This window comes from Artibeus jamaicensis, unplaced genomic scaffold, assembly GCF_021234435.1.
Source record: "Artibeus jamaicensis isolate MK-2021 breed Jamaican fruit bat unplaced genomic scaffold, CSHL_Jam_final contig_388, whole genome shotgun sequence".
NCBI classification, from domain to species: domain Eukaryota; kingdom Metazoa; phylum Chordata; class Mammalia; order Chiroptera; family Phyllostomidae; genus Artibeus; species Artibeus jamaicensis.
Genome location: NW_026521813.1, coordinates 6,985,597 through 7,008,109, shown reverse-complemented (window position 1 = coordinate 7,008,109; position 22,513 = coordinate 6,985,597). Strand labels below are relative to the sequence as shown.

Here is a 22,513-nt window from a genome sequence, read left to right as displayed (position 1 = left end):
CCTGTTTCAGAAAAAAATAATAAACAGGCAATTTATGAAATGCTGTATCTCTTTTCAAGTTAATTTATCACTGTTCTCCCACCAATTATCAATACCTTAAACACATGTCTTTCAAACTTTCATACTAAAGAAAGGGACTTTATCAATTGTTTCATTAAAAAATATACTGTTGTAGCCCTGACTGGTATAGCTCAGTGGACTGAATGCCAGCCTGTGAACCAAAGGGTTGCTGGTTTGATTTCCAGTTAGGGCACATGCCTGGGTTGTGGGCCAGGTCCCCAGTAGAGGGTGTGTGAGAGGCAACCACACACTGATATAAAAGAATATTGTTTGTGTAAGATACATTAACCTATAAAGACTTCTATCAATTCATGTTAGCTTGAAATAATTATAGATTACCTAGTAATACTGATTTAAAAAGGAAACAAAAAATTGAGTGTAAGTATAGTTATTTCTGGGGATATTCTGACCCCACAATTGGCTATGTAAATTGTCCTTTAAAGATCACTTTTTTAAAAAATTTTATTTATTTATCTTTAGAGGGGAAGGGAAGGAGAGAGGGAGAGAAACATCAATGTAAGGTTGCCTTTTGTGCGTCCCCTGCTGGGAACTGGCCTGCAGGGAACCTGCCTGCAACCCCGGTATGTGCCCTGACTGGGATTCGAACTGTGATTGTCTGGTTTGCAGGCCCGCGCTCAATCCACTGAGCTACACCAGCCAGGGCCTAAAGATCACTTTTAAAAGCAATACTATCATGTTCAATCTGCGTGCGGGGCAAATGTTAAAAATGTTGTAATACTTTATTAAAAAGTCTCTAGGATTTAGGTTGAAATTGCCAATTAGAGTATCATATAGAGATTCAAAAAGAGCTGCACCACAAAAAACTTACATGAAAATAAAAATGTTGTGCTAAGAAAAAATACCATATGATCTTACCTTTAATTGGAACCCAATCAACAAAATAAACAAGCAAATATAACCAAAGACATTGAAATTGGGAATAAGCTAACAGTAACCAGAAGGGAGAAGGGAGGGGATAATGGGGGAGAGGGGGCAGGGTTTACAGGAACAACTGCAAAGGACACATGGACAACAACAAGGGGGGTGGAAACAGGGGAGGGAGGTACAGAAGGCTGAGGTGGTGGGGAGGAGTGGGGGGAGGCAGAAAACGACTTGAAAAACAATAAAAAACTTAAAAAGTAAATAGAAAGGCTTTTAGATGGCCTCCAAAATGGCTAATAAAGAACTGATGTCAAGACTCTGATAAAGACATTATATATATATATATATATATGAAATGAATAAAAAAACACTGTATCTCTGTATCCAATTTAGTTTTATATTATAAGTGGATATTTAGCTTTTTATCTATATCCTAAGTATTATTATAATCAAATTTATAAAAATATTTTTCTAGGGTTTCTTATTAGGAAATTAGATATTTACTTTATATTATGATTGGTATTATATCAAAGAATGGTTAATAGAAAGAAAAATGAAAATGTTTTCCCTTTGAAAAAGCACAACTTATTCCAATTCAGGTTGTCCCTGTTTTTTTTTATAAAATTCTCACCATGAAGTTGAAATCTATAACTTTAAACTTCTACCCACTGCTATTTTTCTCTCTTGATTAACATAGAACTTTACTGTCTCTTTATTATAACAACCTTTTAACTTTGAAATCAATAAGCATACACGTATGTTTAAGGTAAAATATTTGTTATTTGTTTCCTGAGTTAAATCATTTTTTTGCTCCTATCACTATCCTGGACTCATATTCTGATGAATTGTAGTTTGCTAACATTCCTCTTAAAGTATAGCTGTAGAAACTGTTTACAGTTTTATTTTTAGTATTTTTTTAATCACAATAGAGAGAAAATAATTATCATCTTACCGGTTCTGGGTGAAAAGGTACAGGAATATCAGCTAAGACAGGCTGCCCCACCCTTGACTACTCTTTTGCTTGAGGTCAACAGAGACCTCCAGAACTATGTTATGGGTATTGCTAAAACTCATAAGGAACAATATTCACAATTTGAAATTAGCTGTCAAATTTTTTAATTGAAGAACCCGTCAAATGCAGACCATCATTCAAGTTTATCTCTACTTGTTTGTCATGCAAATTTGGTGAACAGGATAACTGACATTCCCCTATCTTGTCTCGGTTTAATACCTTCTTCCAATTTAACACTAATCCATTAAATTGGCACTTTGTGGACTCAATCAGCTACGAACCCTCCCAATCCTGCAGAAAGCCCATTAGGCTATAATGGGAGGCAGCATGTATCACTGACTCTGGAGACTCTTCTTTCAAGGCCGATGTCAAGACTTCAGTGTTCTCTCAAGGTTGCAGTTAGTTCCCCCAGTTAACACCAGCCCAGGTTATCTTTTCTTTCCTAAACTCCAGTGACATTGAACCACCACGATCCAAAGATGAGGAACAGCCTTCCACAAGATTTGCACAGTGTGGTACAGGAGACACATGACTACAGAACATTCAGGAAGCAGGAGGCCTTCCAAAATGTGTCTAAGAAAAATGCTTTGGACACAGAAGTTGGAGCCTAATATAAACTAGAATCAGTGTTTGGCTCACTGTTTGAGAAAGTAACTAAGTATAAAGATAAAGTAATCATAATTAATTTTAGAATGGAATTTGAGGTATAAGTTAACATCAAATAGTTTAATTATTATGCACACAGTGATACTAGAAATGAAATATACTTTCTGTACAATATAATTAGCTAAATTCAAAACTTGAAAGAGACATTGAAAACCTCAAAGCATTCTGAAAGACCATGAGTAAAATAAAAAGTCATTAAAGCAGTGCAATTAAGACAATTTTAAATAGTGAAAAGCAATTGGATTAATTCACTGAATAAGTATGTCAACCACTGTTTAGTAATCATAATTCATTGACAAAATTTTATCCATAATATATTGTTGCTATTTCTTATGCTTCTCAAAGAGTCTAGTCAAAGTATCTGGAAGGCATTCAACTCCCTCTGGCAAAAATAGATTTTTTTTGTCACAGGATCTATATTTTTGTTTTAAATAATACTTAATTTTTTCTCTAGCTTATGAATAAAGTAGGCCAAATGTGCCAAATTTGACAGGGAGTTTCCCAGAATGGAAAACTAATTTCCTTGTTGACCTTTATTTTTTGAGGTCATGGTATTAAACTATATTACATTTATAGAAGTTCCAGAACATTGTTTCAGTCTTCATTTCCAAAATATTATTTAAAAAAAGTATTTCATTTGTGTGTCTTCTCTTTTGTCTTGTGCATTCCAAATTCATGACAAGAATTAAACAGGCCATCTTGCTTCTAAAGGAAGCAAACATTTAGGTCCATTTGAAATTGATCTGCTGACTACACTGGACACCCTTTTCTTCCTCTTGACCTTTCCCACCCCAAATTCACCTCAAATGCTTGCCAATTGCTATATATTCATCTAAGTATAACTGTATCACATATACATAGACACATATGTGTGGACATATTTTAAACTGTCTCTAACCAGTTTTAGGCTTAGCCATATTTCAAAAATCTGTTTCTTTGACTACATCTTATTTCTGTTGTTTTCTGGACTTACAGTTATGCATTTGCATTGACTAAAATTCCTTCATGCACTAAGGCAAAACATAGGTCAATTCGAAACTATTCATTAAAAAATAAACTAAACTAATCTTGTAATTTGACCGAGAAAGTGATATGACTCATTTACATTAAAATTAATGTCTGGCCAAAATTTCCACAGTTACCTTTTCTAGTATATCAAGATCAACTACCTCCCAGACAAATAAAAACATTTGTAAGTGGCTTTTAATTGCCTTCAGAAATGCAATATTTTCTTTCTATATTGGCAAACAAGAAATCTCACAAAGATTCTAATTAAATTTGCGTAGTGATTAAAATGAACAGTTCTTATGCTCATACTTTATGTGTGAAAACTCTTTAAACTAAAATGTGGTCAAGCATCATCTTTATGAGCAACAATGTGGCTATAACTTAAAAGATGGTTTCCACCCCCTTTTCTTTATATACTGCATATACATGTTGCATGTAGGCATCCCCCAAATGACCCCTTTTTAACTTTATTTTTACTGTTGACACTATTACAGATGTCCCCAATTTCAGCCCATTTGCCCAGCTCCCATTCCCCTTCCTTCTCTCTGCCCAGCACCACACTGTTGTCTGTGTCTATGGGCCACACATACATGTTCTGTAGCGAATCCCTTCACCTCCTTACATCCAGTCCCAGCTCCCCCCCTTTTTTCTGACAGCTGTCAGTATATTCCATGTATCCATGTCTCTGTTTCTATTTTATTTGTCAATTTATTCTGTTCCTTAGATTCCACATATAAAATAGATTCTATAGTATTTGACTTTCTCTGACTGGCTTATTTCACTCAGCATAATAATCTCCAGGTCCAGCCACAGTGTTTCTCACAACAACAAAGACAAAAACAAGATGAACATCAATAACTATAGCTGAACCCAAGTGGCTGGCTGATCTATGCTGTAATAAAGTAAAATGCAGATAAAAGCTAAAGAAACAATCTAGAAAGAAAGCAGTCTTTAATTTTCACTAAAATATGATCTGTGATTATAAGTTTCATGATCCTTTGGTTCAACACTAATAATTTTTTAGCATGAATTATGTGCAAATCAATGCTTTCAACTATTTTTAATAAACAATGCATCATCTGGACCTAATGACTTATCCAGAATATTTATGTTTATAGAAGGTGTGTTTGCAAATAAGATATGCTAGTCTGAAAGGCTACTTTTATAGGCAGAAACACTGAATCCAAAGAATAAAAAAATAGAAAAAACACTGTGCCACTTTTCATAAGTGGTAGAACTTATAAATCTATAACAAATCTTAGGATTCAGTAAGACTTATAACAATAAAAATAAAATACAGTAAGAAAATTAATTTAGATCTATGTTTTTAAAGTGCACCGCATGTCAAGACACCAAATTATCAGATGTCTTATGACACTTTAAAAAGTGAAAGAGAATGAAATACAATAGCATAATAATATCAAAGAACATGTCCTATAGTAAGGTTTGATAAACACACACACGCATGCATACCTAGTGTTATTTGATAAAAATTTGTTTCAATTATATATTATTGTATGTTTCCTATTGCTGTCATAGCACATTACCAAAAACTTAGTGGCTTAAAACAATACAAATATATTCTTTACAGTTCTTCAGATCAGAAGTCTAGATCCATGTGTCAGCAGGGCTGCATTCCTTCTGGATCATACAGAGGAGAAATGACTTCTTGCCTTTTCCAGTTTCTAGAAGCTGCTTGCATTCCTTGGTTTATGGTTCCATCTTCCACCTTTAAAGCATATCACTCCAACCTCTATTTCTACCTTCATATCTCCTCATTCCATCTCAAGATCTTTACCTTAATTACATCTGCAAAGTGTCTTTATCATGTAAGATAAGGTCTTTTTTACTTTCCAGGATTATTTAAGACGCGGACATCTTTGGGAGTCATTATTCGGCCTATCACAATTGTGTGTGTTTGTGTGTACGCATGCATGTGCGTATGCTGGGTCCTGTTCTAAAACATACTTCTTACAATGAGTTCTGGCTGCAAAAAATCAGGAACACTCACTTAGACTCAGTGACAGGCAGTTGTGGTGCAAAAATACAACTATTTCCTCAGTTACACTGCCATAGTAGAAATCACTGATTGATCTTATTTTTTTCTGCTAAACCCTGATGTATCTTCAGAATCCTTCTTAACACAGATGGGAATGAAGAATGTTGATTAGATTTAAAATGTAAGTGAAAAACTCTTTGCCATCTCTCAAAACCATACTGTTGGTAAAAAATGAGCAACAATGAGAATGGGCTCTAGAATTAAATTTATTAATTTCTTAGTACTTATTACAACCTTGGTATTGAACAATGGAATGACAGGAAAAGGAGATAAAAGCATCAAATCCCAGCATATATTGATTTGTGAGATTTAATCAGTGCCATTATAAATAGTGAAGTATAGGTTTAACAAATGTCGAATAATTCAAAATTGCAAAAGCATGCTCTTTCCATAGCAAAAATAAAAATTAAATTCGGCTATTGAGAAAAGCTGTTAATCTTAAGTCTGTCTAAAATTTGGCATAGGCACAATCAATTGACATACAAAGAAATACCTTTTTAAAAGAAGAAAAAATTGTCAAAAGAAATATTAGCTGGAAAGGTAACAATATTTATGTATGATGAATGGTGTATGATGTTTGAGAAACAGACTTTTTTGCTTTATTCAGAATATTATTAGAGTAGCTTATTTTGTTTTAGTCACCTTACTTGAGAAGGACAATTTAAATGATTAGTGAAATGTAAAAGAAGATGAGCAACTCAAGGGCAAAGTCCTTAAAGTACATGCAAATTAGGCCTCAGCCTAATTAGTGAAATTAATGGGTCAGTAATCTCTGGTTTAAAGTTTTAAAACTATCAAATATATCCAGAGTTTCATCAAAGGAGGTAACACATCATTTCTATAAATAAAGTATCACTAAAGAAATCTATTAAGTTGATGACACAGAATTGAATGTCTTACAATCATTTGTTATTTATTTTTCACACATGGGGACTCCTCTTAATGTGACACTCATTAGAAACACTGAATATATTAGAAAAATGTAAACATTTAAAAAATACTACAGATACCTTTGAGAGAACAGTACAAAAATAAGAACTTGAAATAGTCCAGGATAAAGCAAAAAAATGACAAAAAAATAAAAGATTTACAAAAATAACAACAAAGAAAGCTTCTTCACCAAATATAATGGACCATAATCTTAACAGGATTAATTTTTGACAGTAAATACATTCACTTCTGAATGTTAATGCCAGTAATTTATGGACTCTGCTCACACTGCTTTTCTAAGGTGCTGAACACCAAAGGCGTAATTGGGTCTCTCCACAGAATATGACCATTGGGTCTGTGCTCACTGACACCTACAGAACTAAAGTGACATCGGTGAACAAACCCGCAGGTGAAAAGTCATTAGTTTTTGTTTCAGTTTTCTCTGTGCTTACTCTTGGTACATCTGGTCATACTTAAATTGAAGAGAGGTGGGTTACCTGGCATGGCTTTTACGGACAGAAGGTTATTTGAGAAATTATTTGAAGGAAACAAGTGAACATGCAAAGTAGATTAAAGATAAATGACATTTTAGCCTGTCTAGAGCACTGTACTCACTTTACATAAAACTTAGGAGTTGTTCACTGATGTCTGTAAGTGTTTAGTGAGTAGTCTGAGCACTTTCCTTGAATATTCAGAAAGTAAAAGCTATTGAAAACATTAGTTTAATATTAAGTTTACTTAATGAGCATTTGGAAGCATATTTACCAGTTATTTATTTTTTAGTTCAACCAAAGATGTCTGATATTTTTCTTCATGTGTCTTCAAAGTTTTCTACAATTTGGTAACATCATGTGTGAAAGGAGATGATTATATTGAATGTGAGAGCTTTTCCTGGTACAATGTTATCAGGATAAATAATAAATTAAAACCTAAGGACATAAAAAATATATCTTTTACTCATCTTGAATTGGCAAACTTTTCTGATGAAAACCTATTTTCAAATTTAATATCATAAATACTGACTTTTCTACTATGTCTATCTATAACGATTATTATAAATAATACTTATAAAATCATAGTTTTACCCTATTTCCTCTTTTATAAAAAATTCTGTTTTACCCTTTTAAATACTACATCTATGGCTCTGGCTGGTGTAGCTCAGTGGATTGAGCATGGGTTGTGAAACAAAGGGTCACCAGTTCAATTCCCAGTTAAGGCACATGCCTGGGTTGTGGGCCAGGTCCCCAGTGGGGGCCACGTGACAGGAAACCACACACTGATACTTCTCTCCCTCTCTTTCTCCTCCCCGTCCCCTCTCTCTAAAAATAAATAAATAAAATCTTTTAAAAAATAAAAAATAAATACTACATCTATGACTTTGTTTTAAAATGCATTATTTACTTGAATATCTAAATTATATGTAATCAAGCAATATAAAATTGTGAATTATTTTAAAATATAATTGATTTAATAAAAATTACAGAGAACATAATGGCTATTGAAAACTCCCATTTAATTTTTTTATAATTATACACTAGTCACAACTGTACTAACAGTATATGTAAAATATTTTATAGTTTAACCTGTTAGTTATTTTTATATCATATATATTAATAAATAAATATTTTTTAAAATCTTAGGATAACTTATGCAAGTTGAAAAGCTAAGGCAATTAAAATTTTATAATTTCTGCATTTTAATAAATCATTTTGATTATGTACTATATTTGCTACTTCCTACCATCTACTTATATGTAAAATGTTTAATCAATAAACTTAACATATATAAAAACTTACTTGTCCTCATTTTAACTAAATTATACATATCTTCCAACTTATTATCCTTTGCATTTATTTATACTTTAAATTAAGACGAGAGCATTTTTCTATCTTAAGAACACTGCCTCAAAACAATAGGTTCCTTTAAATATTAAAAATAAAATTTTACAAATATGTTAAAATATACCTACCACAATTTTTTAAAAAAGAAAAAAAGAAAAGAGATGTATAGACAAAAACAATAAAACAAAATTACATTTAAAAGATGGTACCCAATATAAAGGGAATACAAGAATTAAAAAAATTAATATGATAGAATACTTAATAGTATTACCTACTTAATAGAACACTTACTAGGTCATTAGTTTTCTTATGTATTATATTAGCATTTTAAATAGTGGAGGTGGGTGGAGGTGGAAGAGGGCAAAGGTGGGATAAATGGTGGTGAAAAGAGCCTTGGCTTTGGATGGTGAGCAAACGATGCAGAATGCAGATGAGTGTTATAGAGTTGTATACTGGAAACCTTTACGGTTTCATTAACCAACGTCACCCCAAAAAGCAATTAAAAAATAAATCATTTTGGAATGTTAAAACTTTGCTTATTCTGATTATATAAAGGATAACATATTAATTCAACCTAAACTTTCACCCTGGAAAGAGAAAATTTCACCTTAATATAATTTTTCCAAATATTGTCAGTGAATAGAGTAATAGACTTTTGGTAGGATCACTGAGCTAAGATGTACATTTATTAATATTAATTATCTATAATACAACATTCATAGAACTAACCCTATCCCCCTTTGATCCAACCTACCCATAAAATATATTAAATTTCTTCATGTATCTATGGCAATAGAGAACATTTAAAATCCATAATAAGAAAATAATAACTTAACACACAGTAAATGTGTATTTAATTAAGGCTTGCTGAAGCTGTTAAATTACTATTATTCTATCAATTCCTGTATGTAGCATGTGCTATTAGCAAAGCATATTATTTCTTCCTCAGTTATCAACTCAGTTAATAAAATTTGTGTCCAATGAAAACATGAGGTCTGTCAGGAGAAAGTCCAGCTATTGTTAATATAATGAGAACAGTTTACACTACGTTGATGTAACATGGCAGCCAAGGAGAGTAGACTGGAATGTGCATGCATGGACCATGATGACTTCAATGTACTAATCAGTGGGGGTGGGGGTTGAATAAAGAGAACAAAAGGTAGAAAACTTAGATGAAGAAGTACAGGCTGAACACTTGCCTAATCTGGAGAGAACGTCTCTCCCGTGACGTCCAGGAAGCCCAGGGAGCTCCAAGAAAGAGGAACCCTAAGGGACCAACACCAACACACATACTAATTAAAATGTCAAAAGTTTAAACTCGAGAATCTTAACAGCAGCTAGAAAAAGTAAGCTTTTTAGCTGCAAGGGAACCCCTATGAAACTGACAACAGATTTTTCAACAAATTTTGAAAGATGAAGTAGCACAATATATTTCAAATGCTGACAGAAAAATACCTTCAACCAGGAAGACTCTACCTGGCAGAGTTATCATTCAGAATTAAAGGATAGTTTTCCAGATGAGCAAAAGCTAGAGAGTTTGTTACCACTGGGCAGGCCTTACAAGACATATTGAAGAGACTTCTTTGAGCTAAAAAAAAAAAAAGGAGCTAACTAGAACCAAGAAAATTTATGAAAGTATAAAACTCACTGGTAAAGGAAAAAATATATAGTAAAGATAATGATGTAATCACTTATAAAACTAGTAAGAAGATTAAAAGACAAAAGTAGTAAAAATAACTTTAACTATACCTGTATTAGTTAAGGAATACACAAGATAAAATAATATAAAACTCAATGTCAAAAACATAGATCTGAAGGTAGAAGAAAATGTAGAGCTTCAGACTGAGTTCAAACTTGAGTTGTTATTAACTTAAAATAGATAGTTATAAATGTAAGTTGTTTTGTGTGTGTGTGTCCCGGTACAAATAAAACAAAAGACCATGGTAGATACAGAAAAGATAATCAGAATGAAATCTCAGCATATCACTAAAGAACGTCACCAAAACACAAAGGAAGAGAGCAAAAAACAAAGAAAAAGAACTGCAAAACAGCCAGAAAACAACAAAATGACAATAAATACCTATCAACAATTATTTCAAATATAAATGAACTAAATGTTCAAATCAAAAGATATAAGAGGGTGCCCTGGCCAAGTGGCTCAACTGGTTGAAGCATCCTTGCATACACCAAAATGCTGCGGGTTCGATTCTGGGTCAGAGCACATACCTAGGTTGCTGGTCCCATTCCCCAGTTGGGGCACATAGCAGAGGCAACCAATTAATGTTTCTGTCTCACATCAATGTCTGTCTGTCTCTCTCCATCTCTCTGTCTCTGACTCTCTCTTCCTCTATCTCTAAAATAAATAAACATATCCTCAAATGAGGATTTTAAAAAGTCATAAGGTAGCCAAAATAGCCTATGTAAAATGAAAAAAAGAAGCCAGTGTAGTTATACTAATACCAAACAAATGACTTTGAAACAAAAACTATAGCAAGAAACGAAGGGCATTACATCATGAGAAAGGGGTGAATATAAGAGGATACAGCATTTGTAACTATTTATGCTCTCAACACAGGAGCACCCAAACATATAGGGCAAATATTAACAGATCTAAAGGGAAAAATTATCAGCAATATATTAATAGCAGGGCTCTTCATTATTCCACTTACATCAATGGATAGATCATCCAGACAGAAAATCAATTAGGAAACATTTGCCTTAAAGGTCATGTTAGATCAGATGGACTTAACAGATACATACTGAACACTGCATCCAAAAGCAACAGAATACACATTTTTTTCTCAAATAATCATAGAACATTTCCCATAAATTAACAAATGTAAAAAGACTGAAATCATATCAACAGTCTTTTCTGGAAACAACAGTAAGAAACTAAAAATATTAATTAAAAGAAAACTACAAAATTCACAGAAATGTGAAAATTAAATGACATGCTAATCAACAACCAGTGGGTTAACAAAAACCTCAAAAAGAAGAAAAATATTCCTTGAGACAAATGAAAAGGAAAATACAATGTATCAACACTTACGAGATGCAGAGGGAAGTTCATAGTGATAAATGCCTACCTCAAGAAATAAACAAATAATAATTCAAATAAAAAGACTTACTTTATACCTCAAGAAACTAGAAGAAGAACAAACAAAACCCAAGGTCAGTAGAAGAAAATAAATAAAAATCAGAGCATAAATTAAGTAGAGACTAAAAAGCCAGTAGGAAAGGTCAGTGAAACCAAGAGTAGATTCCTTGAAAAGATACACAAAATTGACAAACGTTTAGCTAGTTTCCTCAGGGTAAAAAAAAGAAATTTCAGAACTCAAATAAATGAAATCATAAATGAAAGAGGATATGTTACAACTGATTTCACAGAAATAAAAATAAATATGATTTAAAAATGAGCAGAGGATCTAAATAGACATTTTGCCAAAGAAAACATAAAGAAGGCCAACAGGTGCATGAGATGATGGTCAGTATCACCAGTCATTATGGAAATGTAATCAATACCACAATGAGATATTATTTCATAGCTTTAAAAATGAAAATTATGAAAAGGCAAGAATAGCAAATGTTGGCAAAAATGTAGAGAATGGAAGGAACCCTTGTGCAGAATTGGTAGGAATGTAAGTTGAGAAAGTCTCTATGGAAAACAGTTGGAGTTCCTGAACAAGAGTTGGACTTCCTCCAAAAACAGTTGGAGTTCCTTAAAAGTATACCATATGACCCACTTATAGATATTTAGCTGAAGGAAGTCAAAAGCTAACTTGAAGAGATACCTGCACCCCCAGGTTCACTGCAGTATTACTTGCAACAGCAAAGATATGAAAACATCCTAAGTGTCCATTGATAGATGAATGGAAGGAGGTGTGAAATATAAATATGCAATAAAATATTACTTAGTCATAGAAAAGGATGAAATTTTGCCATTTGTAACAACATGGATGGACCCTGATGATATCATGTTAAGTTAGATAAGTGATACAGAGAAAGACACATACTGCATTTCACTTTTATGTGGGATTTTTAAAATCTCAAGCTCAGAGGATAGAGGACAGATCCCTAGTTGCCAGAGGTGAGGGGTGGGGGATGGGCTGGGCAGGGGGGCTGAAGGGAGTCAAAATATAGAAACTCTCAGTTATAAAAAGTCATAGGGATATAATGTACAGCTTGGCAACTATAGTTGGCAATACTCTGTCAAATACATGAACGTGCTGGGAGTAGGTTTTAGAAGTTTTCATCATATGAAGAATAATTATGCATGGTGATGCTGTTAACTAGACTTACTGTGGTGAAACTTTCCAGTATATACAAACATCAAATCATTATGTTGTACACCTGAAAGTAATATAATGTATGTTAATTATACCTCAGTTAAAAAAAATGAGACAGGTTAAAAGATAGGCAGACACTGAAGAAATTGCCCCAAATAAGACAAAGGAGATGAAAAATTTCAAAGCAGGATTAAGAGAAATGTTATATAAATTGAGACAGTTATCATATGTCCAATTGCAATGTCCAAAGGAGATGGCAGAACAAAGAATAAGAAATAACCTAAAGGCTGAGGGTCTCAGACACATGGTTCAGGAATCTAAATGAAACATGTGAAGGTTGCATAAAAGAAATCACCCTACTAGACACATGGCAGTACAACTGCAGAAGAGCAATCAAAATAAGATCTGAAAAGAAGAGCAGAAAAAAGATTATTACTTACACACAAAGAAAGGTTAGACTAACACAGACTTCTTAAAGGCAACAATTGAGGCCAGAAAGAAATGCGATAACAACTTTGAAATTCTTAGAATACAAAACTGCCAATGTAAAATTATATATGCAAAAAAATTACCTTGCATAAAGGAAAGCAAGATAAACATTTTCAGGTGAATGACAACTAAATATCATTGATAATTTTTCCATAGAAATTGCTAAAAAACATATATAAAAAAACTGAGGGGCATTTATACAATGGAATATTACACAGCAGAAAGAAAGCAGGAACTCCTAGCCTTTGGGACAACCTGGATGGAACTGGAGAGTATTATGCTAAGTGACACGAACCAATCAGTAGAAGACAAATACTGTATGATCTCACCTATAAGCAGAACCTAATCAACAAAACAAGGGAGCAAAACAGAACCAGAGACATGGAAATAAAGAACAAATTGACAGTAACCAGAGAGGATGAGGGCAGAGGCTAATGGGGAAAAAAGGGGGGAAGGGCAAGTCAAGGAACATGTATAAAGGACCCATGGGCAAAGACAACATGGGCTGGATTGAATGTGGAAGGTGTGGTGTGGGTAAGAGGGGAGAGTAATGTGGGGAAAATGGGGACAACTGCAACTGAACAACGATAAAAAAAATAGTCCCAGAAGGAGGTAAGGATCTCAAAATGGAAGTTGGAAATGCAAAGTAGAATGAGCGATGAAATATGTAAACATGTTGGTCAATCTAATTAAACACAGACTACAACAATAATAATAATGCTTAAATAATGGATTAGAACATACCACACACATCACACACACAAAACTAAAATACTGGAACTCATAAAGTATAGAATCAGCAGGCAATATTGAAGTGTCCCTAGTTCCTTCTATTGGCTTATAGGTGGAATTCAAATATTGATTAACTTTATCCTATACATGGGCATAGTGAACATATCAAAGGTAACTAATAAGGTTTAATACAGAAAATGCAATTTCCAAACACATTTTGAAAAAGTGAATGATTAAAAATCTCTAATTAAAATTTAGAAGAAGACAGAAAAGGAAATAAGTGTAATAAACCAAAACAAATCAAGATAACTATGACTAATAGTAGAAAGCTCTAAAAATCTCAATAAACAAACCATATAAAATCCTAAATTACCAGGCTGAAGTTATCTGACTGGGTTAAAAGAATCTAGCGTTGTGATGTTTACGAGAAACCCAACCAAAACACAGGGATACAGTAACACTGAAAGAAGAAAAGTCTAGACAGGCCATGCTGACCAAAATAAAACTTGCACATCTATGTAAATACAAGACAAAATAGAGGCTCCTTCCCTGATACATAGGCTTCTTTTTCCTCTGCCATTTCCTCCACTTCAGCCCTGGGAATTGGGAAGCATCCTCAACATGAAAGCTATAACATCCTCATCCTTTCCTCTTACTGTAGCAATTTTTTTTTTTAGAATTAATTCCCTTTCAGCTTCTCCTTATCTTTAGCGCCCTTCCTTTTTTACTCTTTTGCCCATACTTTATAAATGTGTCTATGGGACAGTACATGACCTCTCTCCTCTGCCACATAGTTCAAGGTGCCAGAGGAAGACTTTGTTGTCTACAGCCCTTTTGTATTTTGTTTTCCAATCATGGAAAACATGACACATTTTACCTGTGTCTTAAAAATGCATGTGTTTACTTCTCTGCCTAACCCATCAGATGTATAAAAACTTAAGCCACAGACCACATTTTACTTATGTTGATGGTCTCAAGCAATTTAAATTTGTTGATTTATTATGGCTCAAAAATAGAAAGTGAAATTTAAAGTAGATTTAACATTCTGAAGAAAAGAATGAAGACATATAGCAATGTTAGCAAAGAAAAAACTCACACATATACATCTTCCATTCTTTAAGCGATATCGACTAAAATAAAAAAATAAAGCAAGATAATTTTAGTGGCTGGAAAGTAGAAAGTTAATTCACAAACAGTGGTGAAGCTTTTCTTTAAGTGAAACCTTCAATATCACATATTAGGGAAAAAATCCATTTTATATCTTCATATCTTTGCCATATTTTTAAAGCTATACTTGAGGCTGGAGACACAATAAAACTAGAATATACGTGTGTTAACGCCACTGTATAATGACAAAATCCAGTAGATAGAATCTACAGAAGTAAAGAAAATACAAGGTGGAAATGAGTTCCTAATTTTGTACATTAAAAAAAAACCAAGCATTGACCATACATAAACACGAAACTCCACAACTGTTACAGTAAAAAGAGAGAAATTTTACTATTTGTTTCATCACAAAAGTTCTCATTTAGGACAAAAGATTGCTTGCATTCAGGGTCACCTGAAGTAAATCAAATATAAATTTTTATCCGGGTATAACCTGTTTTGGGAAAGTATAACAAAAAGTATCAAATGCTTCAGGTTTTGCCACTAGGAATAATTTTTTAAGCCTAAAGTTATCAAACAAAGAATGAGTCTTTTCCTAGTCATGTAACATTGAATAACCTACTTTATGTATTTTCCTTATTGTTAATGAAGATGTTCATGGTAACTACTCCTTATTGGAATTTTTGAAGAATAAAAGAAATATGTATCTAGAATGTATAACAGTGATCAATAGTTAACTATTCTGGGTTTTGCTATCTTTATTAGAAATCTATAAATCTTAACTATATTCAATGCAGAGAGGAATTCCATTTCTAGGTAGCACATAGTCTCTGATTTAGGAGATGAAATTGTCAAATTTTAACCCCCTAAAAAAGTTCATATTGTACAAAATATTTCACTGAAACCTTTCCTTTTCCCTCAGATTCAATCAGAGAATATACACACTACATGAAATGCAATATTAAAAACAACATAAGTGAGCAATACAGCAAAAACTGAGTTTCTAAAGAATGATAGTTTGTCAGTGCATCTTCACTTAAAAGTTTAAATTTCCCAGTTTAAAATAGTGAATTGCCATCTGCTGCACCAAACTTTCTTTATCAGCACAGAGGGCTTTACTGATGGCAGACTGTGCGATAAGAGGTCAGCCTCTGCAGCACAGCACATCTGATTGTAAATCCCTGGTCTGCCAACTAGTAGTTACAACCTGACATTTGACAAGTTAATGTTTCAAAATCCTCCAATTCTTCCTCCCTACAACAGGATCACGATTCCCTCCTCGTGGCCTTCTCATAAGGACGGGAGCGATGGCCTGCACAATTATCTAAGGGCAATCATAATTATTTTCAACCTGGAGAAGCAGATAAAGACGGCAAGCCTCTGTCACAAACTGCAGAGTTCCCATTTTCTGACAGCCACCTACCCTGGGTCGTCTACCCTAAATAAAAAGGGGAATCTCTCTGTTTTCACACATTATATACAATTGCTTATTTTGGGAGGATTGCTATTGGATAGAAACTTAAAATAAGCCTTGGTCCTCGAGAAACTTATAGCTTTACTTTTAAATGGAATAATTGAGTAACAAAATAAAATCCTAACATGGAAACTACTATGTGACTGTGCCTGTAATTGAACAGAAACGTATAGAAGAGAAAACTCATAGAGGATCACTTGTTGGAAAAGGCTTATTGGAGATATCAGAAACTGCAATGGGTTGGAAGGACGGCTACAGTGTCAAGTGAGACAGGGAAGGGGCATGGAAACCAAGAGCTATCAAGTCATACACCTACGAAGCGGTCCTTTTGTTGACTCCTGAATTCACATCATTTCCCCTCAAAAGTAATCCAGATAAATAGTGTCATTCATTGTGCATAAAAAAAAAAGGTCTGCCTTCACAGAATGGGAAAGTAGAGGTTTTTCTACTCTTATGTATTATTAACTTTATGTTAAATTTAGAATTCTTATAAAAAGTAATAAAAGTCTCTCTTGAAAATTAAAACACTTCTAATTTAGCTTATTCTTGGGCTTATGCAAAATGAAATGTTTTATAAAAATTATGACCAAAGTGCGTTTAAAGTTTGACTGAAAATTGTAACTCAACTGAACACAAAGGAATATATGACAAAGGACAAAGAAGAGCAATGATGTTTATAGTTTTCATTTGGGAGCTGATACACGAGCTTTTGTTGAACTACTACAGCATGCATATCCCAAATAACCTTATTTTTTGCAGTTAATCTTTTTAAAAAATAATGTAGAGAAACCCACAAATTAAAAAAAAAAAAATGAAGCCTAAATACTCCCTCCATCTGAAGTGTTCCAAACATAAACACATCTTTCTCTCTCATTCCGGATTCTCACTTTAAGGTGTTATGTGTTTCAATTTACCCACACAGGTCCTCACTGTGTGCTTTCTAATTAAGAGCTCATTATTAAATAATAAGCAAGTATATATTGATTATAACATTTGGGTAATTTATACTTCCCCTTAAAATGTACAACGGTTGAAGAAAATTATTAGAATTGATTGAAACCGAATTCTGCCATCTGTTCAGAATCACAAATGCTGAGCTCTAGGAACACCTAGGACATGGAATGAATCAGGTAGAAATAGATTTTATAATTCTTCCTGTGATGCTGACAAAAATCTGTCCTGAAAAGTCAAGTGACACTGTTTATGAACACAGACACTATACCAAGAATCAGCATTACAAAGCAGTAACACGATGCACATGAATATAAAGACTGAAATTAAACAATTATTCAGCTCACTGACATGCAACCAATAAAAGACATTTCATGATAAAAGAACACACTTAAACTAATGATTTTTTAGACACAAAGCAAAGTTATTTCCATTCCCATTAAAACTGAATATCCTATAAATAATACTTTGAAATTAAAATAAATTTCTTAGCTAACCTCCAAAATATTTTTCTATTTTTATTTTAGGTAGAGAATATTTCTGTCTCATATCATCCTGCTATACTAAAGATGAAATAACAAATGACTTTTCACTTTAACACTGAAGTCCATTCAATCATGTGGAAAGAGATAGTGATAGGAGGGCATGTTAATTAATTAATAATCAATGTTTTGTTAATGTAGAAACAGATGAGATAATATTTACTGACTTAATTCATCCAATAATATATACGAGGTAGTCCCTGCTTTTCAGGGTAAGAGATGAAGAAGGAAATGATACAATCATGCACTTACATGTCATATAAAGGTACTACAAATTGTAAGACCCAACTATATATAAAATGTATCATTAAAAAAGAAAATAAATGCTGCAATTCAATCTCAAAATACTGCTTTCTTCTTTTGCAGACTTTTTATTTATATTATTGACAAAGCCCTTACAGAATGATTTTGACAGATTTGTTTAGACCATATATCTCTTGGGCAGGTGAAAAAAGTTAAAATATTAGTGAAACTAATTGGTTCAGGTATTCCTAAAACTGTTTTCACATTCAGTGCATGAATTCTGAACCACTTTTTGACATAGAATCAGTGATATGTTTTTATTTCCCATAAGTATTAGCTTTTTCTGAGTAACAAACTTCCCCAAACTCAAAGGCACAAAACTGTAAACCTTCTTTGCCCATGCATCTGTAATTAGCTGGGTGCTGTCCAGATGGCTTTGCTGATATTGGTTAGGTCGACGTAGATTATTTGTGGGTTACATAGATACTGGCTGACAGAAGTTGACTCTGGTCATGTGTCTCATCACCACACATGTCTCATCTTACAGCACGTTACCCTATGTTCCCATGTGGATGCAAGAGAAGAGCTCCTTTTTAAGCCTCTGTTTATATCATGCACACTAACCCTTCAATGGCCAAAAGAGGGGCCCAGTGCCAAGGTGTAGGGCATGAGTGTGCCTGCAAGAGTTACATTGTAAAGTGGGTACCTCGAGAGGAGGGTGAAATACTGGGATCATCGGCACAGTCTATGCCACCACATGATATGATCTTCCTGCCCACTTGCATGTTTACTCACCGGTGTCCCCAGCCTTCCTCTCAAGTACACATTCTGCAGAGTTTTGAAGCCTGTGGACAATGACAGCTACATCATGCTTATTTTTGCTTTTTCATGGCCACAAAATTAATTTCAATCAGAAATGTGGAAAGATGAAAAAATATGCACATTAAAATTATTGAAGTACAGTAAGACAATACTCTATAAATAATATTCCATGTGGGAAAATAGTTTCATTATGTAGTACTGGGAAAATATCTGTCTCATTTGAAAGGCTGGTATGTTTTTCTCCTCTTGACCAACAGAATTATATGAATTATAAGAAACAGCTTCAGTCTGGGTTTAATGACAGTGATACCATTAATACTTCTGACTAGCATAATTGCTCCTTATCCTCATAGTGCTGATTTCCTATTTGCATCTGAAGTTACTTTTCAGGTCTGTGATGATCAAATTTGAAAACAGACCTCTCAGACTCTAGCTTGACACAAAGTAAGTGCTCAATAAATGTTAGTTATGTATCATTATTCTTTTTTCAGTTCATTATTTGCAGTCTGTTTATAACTTTTATCAAATGGGAAAATAAGTTCAGCCAATAAAGTTGTTAAATATTTACCTAAACAAAAAGAAAGTAAGTGGCAGGAGGTATTCATATAAAGTAAGCAGAGAAAATATGGCATCTAATAAATGTTGCTTGACTTGAACCAAGGAACTGACTTCTTCCCAGATCTTTAGACTCCTACCTCCCTTCCTGACACTTCCATGTGGATGTCTGCAAAGAACCTGAGACTAACCTTTATTAGTAGAGCCCTCTCAGACAGCAACTTTTCACATTACCTCAAGAATCTGGGAGTTATCTTTACTATTTGCTCTTACTCACTACTTACCACATGCATTGGTAAGGCCTCCAGATTCTCAAAACATACTAAAAAGCCATGTACTTTTCTCTCTCCTTATTTCCTATTCCAACTCACCACTAAATATTGCTTGATCATTGTTGCAGATTCCTAACAGTTACTCTATTCTCACTCTGGTTGACCCACAAATATTTTCACTGAACAGAGAAAGTTTGCTTTGAAATACAGATCAGATTTATTTCAAGTTTTCCCATTTCACTTGAGTAAAATCCAAACACTTCTTTCTGTCTCAAACACCCTACTTGATCTTAATCTACACTAATGTCCTTGACCTCATCCTGTAATACTTCCCTCTTTACTCACTACATTCAAAGAAAACAGAAGTGTCTCACACTCACCAAGAAAGCACCTTCCTTCTGGTCTTTGCATTAACTCTTCCCTCTGCCCGAAAGGCTCCTCTTGAGACCCACTCTGTGTTTTTTAAACATGTTAACATTAACAGATTCCAAAATATCTGTTTTGCCTGTATTTACCACCTACAAGACACCTGAGGATCCTCCAATATTATCTATTTTCCCCTTCCTCAACAAAAATGTTTCTGAGATATTCGAAAGACACACTGTAATTCTAACCAGTCCTTTCTCTCTGTTCAAAGTTGTCACCCAAGAATCTGCTAGAAGTCATTTCTATCCTGTCTCTGATGACAGAGGCCATGTGTACTGCCACCAACAATAATGATACAACTTTTATTATGAAGTGACTTTCAGAAAGATCCTGTTCTGTGTACCTCTGCAAATTTTATCTTGTCTACACCTTACAATAATTCGGTCAGGAGGCTCTATCTGTTGACAGTGCAATGCTTAAAACTGGGGAATCATTCACAAAGTATCACCATGCTGCCAATACCTCCATTTTTATAAGCACAAAATATGAAAGACTTCACCAAAGACCACTGACACAGCAAGTGGAAAAGCAAGCTTTCAAAACAGGGCTCAGGATGGAGAGATGCTAGCAGCCATGAGAAGAAGAGAAGTATATCCCTCTCCTTCTCTGCTTGCTTGTTTCCTAGGTTACAAAGCTCTTATGTGTGCTCAGAGTCTCACCACAGAGTTCTGATTGAAAGATTCTGAAAAATAAGTAGATTTTGCAGCCTCCTATGAATGACACTGATATTAATATTTTAAAGAGAATATTGACAAAATATGAAATTAAATGCGTGGTGGGTGTATTTGTTGAAAATGTATAATAATATAAAAGTATTACTTATTCCTCCTTATAATTTTAGGTGGTATCTCTATATCATGGAGTTTTGTACATTTTTCTCACTCTTCAATATATTAGTTTTAAATGTTTAATAAGAATCAAGTATACTTTCTTCCTTATAAGTTCTTATAAATAAAAAATAAATGTACTGAAAGATCTTTCTTCATGTTTTTCCATGGATAGGAAGGGGTTCTCTTTCTGGCTTGACTTTTGGATTTAATCTTTTAACTGGGGTTTCAGTTTTATTAAGGGAGTCCTACAATTTGTTAAAATGAAAGTTTCGAATGGTTTTGTGAATAATTAAATGACAGTTAAGTTATCTGGAAGTCGACATAAGTTGCTGTGTCTGCTTCCTTTTGAACATTTTAGAGCATTATTGGCTAATAAAGTATAATAGAAAAAATATAATTTAATTCATACAGTAATAAAATATCTAAAATTATTATAATTTAAGTAACATGAAGTCTAATTTGACTAGCATAACCAAGATTAACTAAATAATCGCTCATTCTTAACTAATACTTAACACTGAATTTGAATTCTAAAATTACTTCTTTTCTGAACTAAAAAATCTTAGATTTTACTTCTATCTAGTCAGATGATTCATGAAACATTTTCATTTGAATGCAATTATGCTTGATAGATGATCATAAAACTGTCATATTATTTTCATGAATATTAAATTATATTATATAAGAAAAGATTAAAAATTTGGTTTCATTAGGGAATATTCTTAATAAGGCACAAAGATACATTAACAAATCTATTCTTTTAGCTTCCCAGTCTCAGTTTTCTTCCTGTGGGCTTTCTGTTTGGGAAAGAAAACACTTGGACAGTTTTCTGGGAATGCGAGAGACATTTACGATGATAAACTATCACCACAAAATATGCATTTGGGGTTAAATATATTTGGGGTTAAATAAATGAGGGCCACATTTTAAAATGTAATTCCTTTCTGGTTCTTCTGTATCTTTCAAACTTAAATAATGAAATTATTATTATATCATGAATTCGGTGCCATTTAAAGCTGCTAAAATTATAAACTAGTGCACATGCAGCATATCTATGACAACATGATAGAATTAGAAGAATTTCCTATTTATGCAATTTGACTTTTAAATTTTTGTAAAAATTTAGTTTAAGTTCACATAGCTTGCAATAGCGGGTGCCTAGCATCTTATAACCCACATCTTGGTTTACTTATCTTTGCAAGATGTAAAGAAGTGGTGGAGACAGAGTATAGGGTTATGTCTGCTGTAGTATTTTCTCACTCTACCACTCTGGACCTTCCTCAGTTTACTATATACTTGAACTTCCTAGTAAAAATGTCTTACCAG

The 22,513-nt window shown here is 33.4% G+C and overlaps 1 protein-coding gene across 4 annotated transcripts in view; it reads right to left on the bottom strand.

The window, feature by feature from the left end:
• KHDRBS2 (KH RNA binding domain containing, signal transduction associated 2) overlaps positions 1-22,513 on the bottom strand; it is a 569,275-nt gene that overhangs the window by 331,394 nt on the left and 215,368 nt on the right. The window lies entirely within an intron of this gene.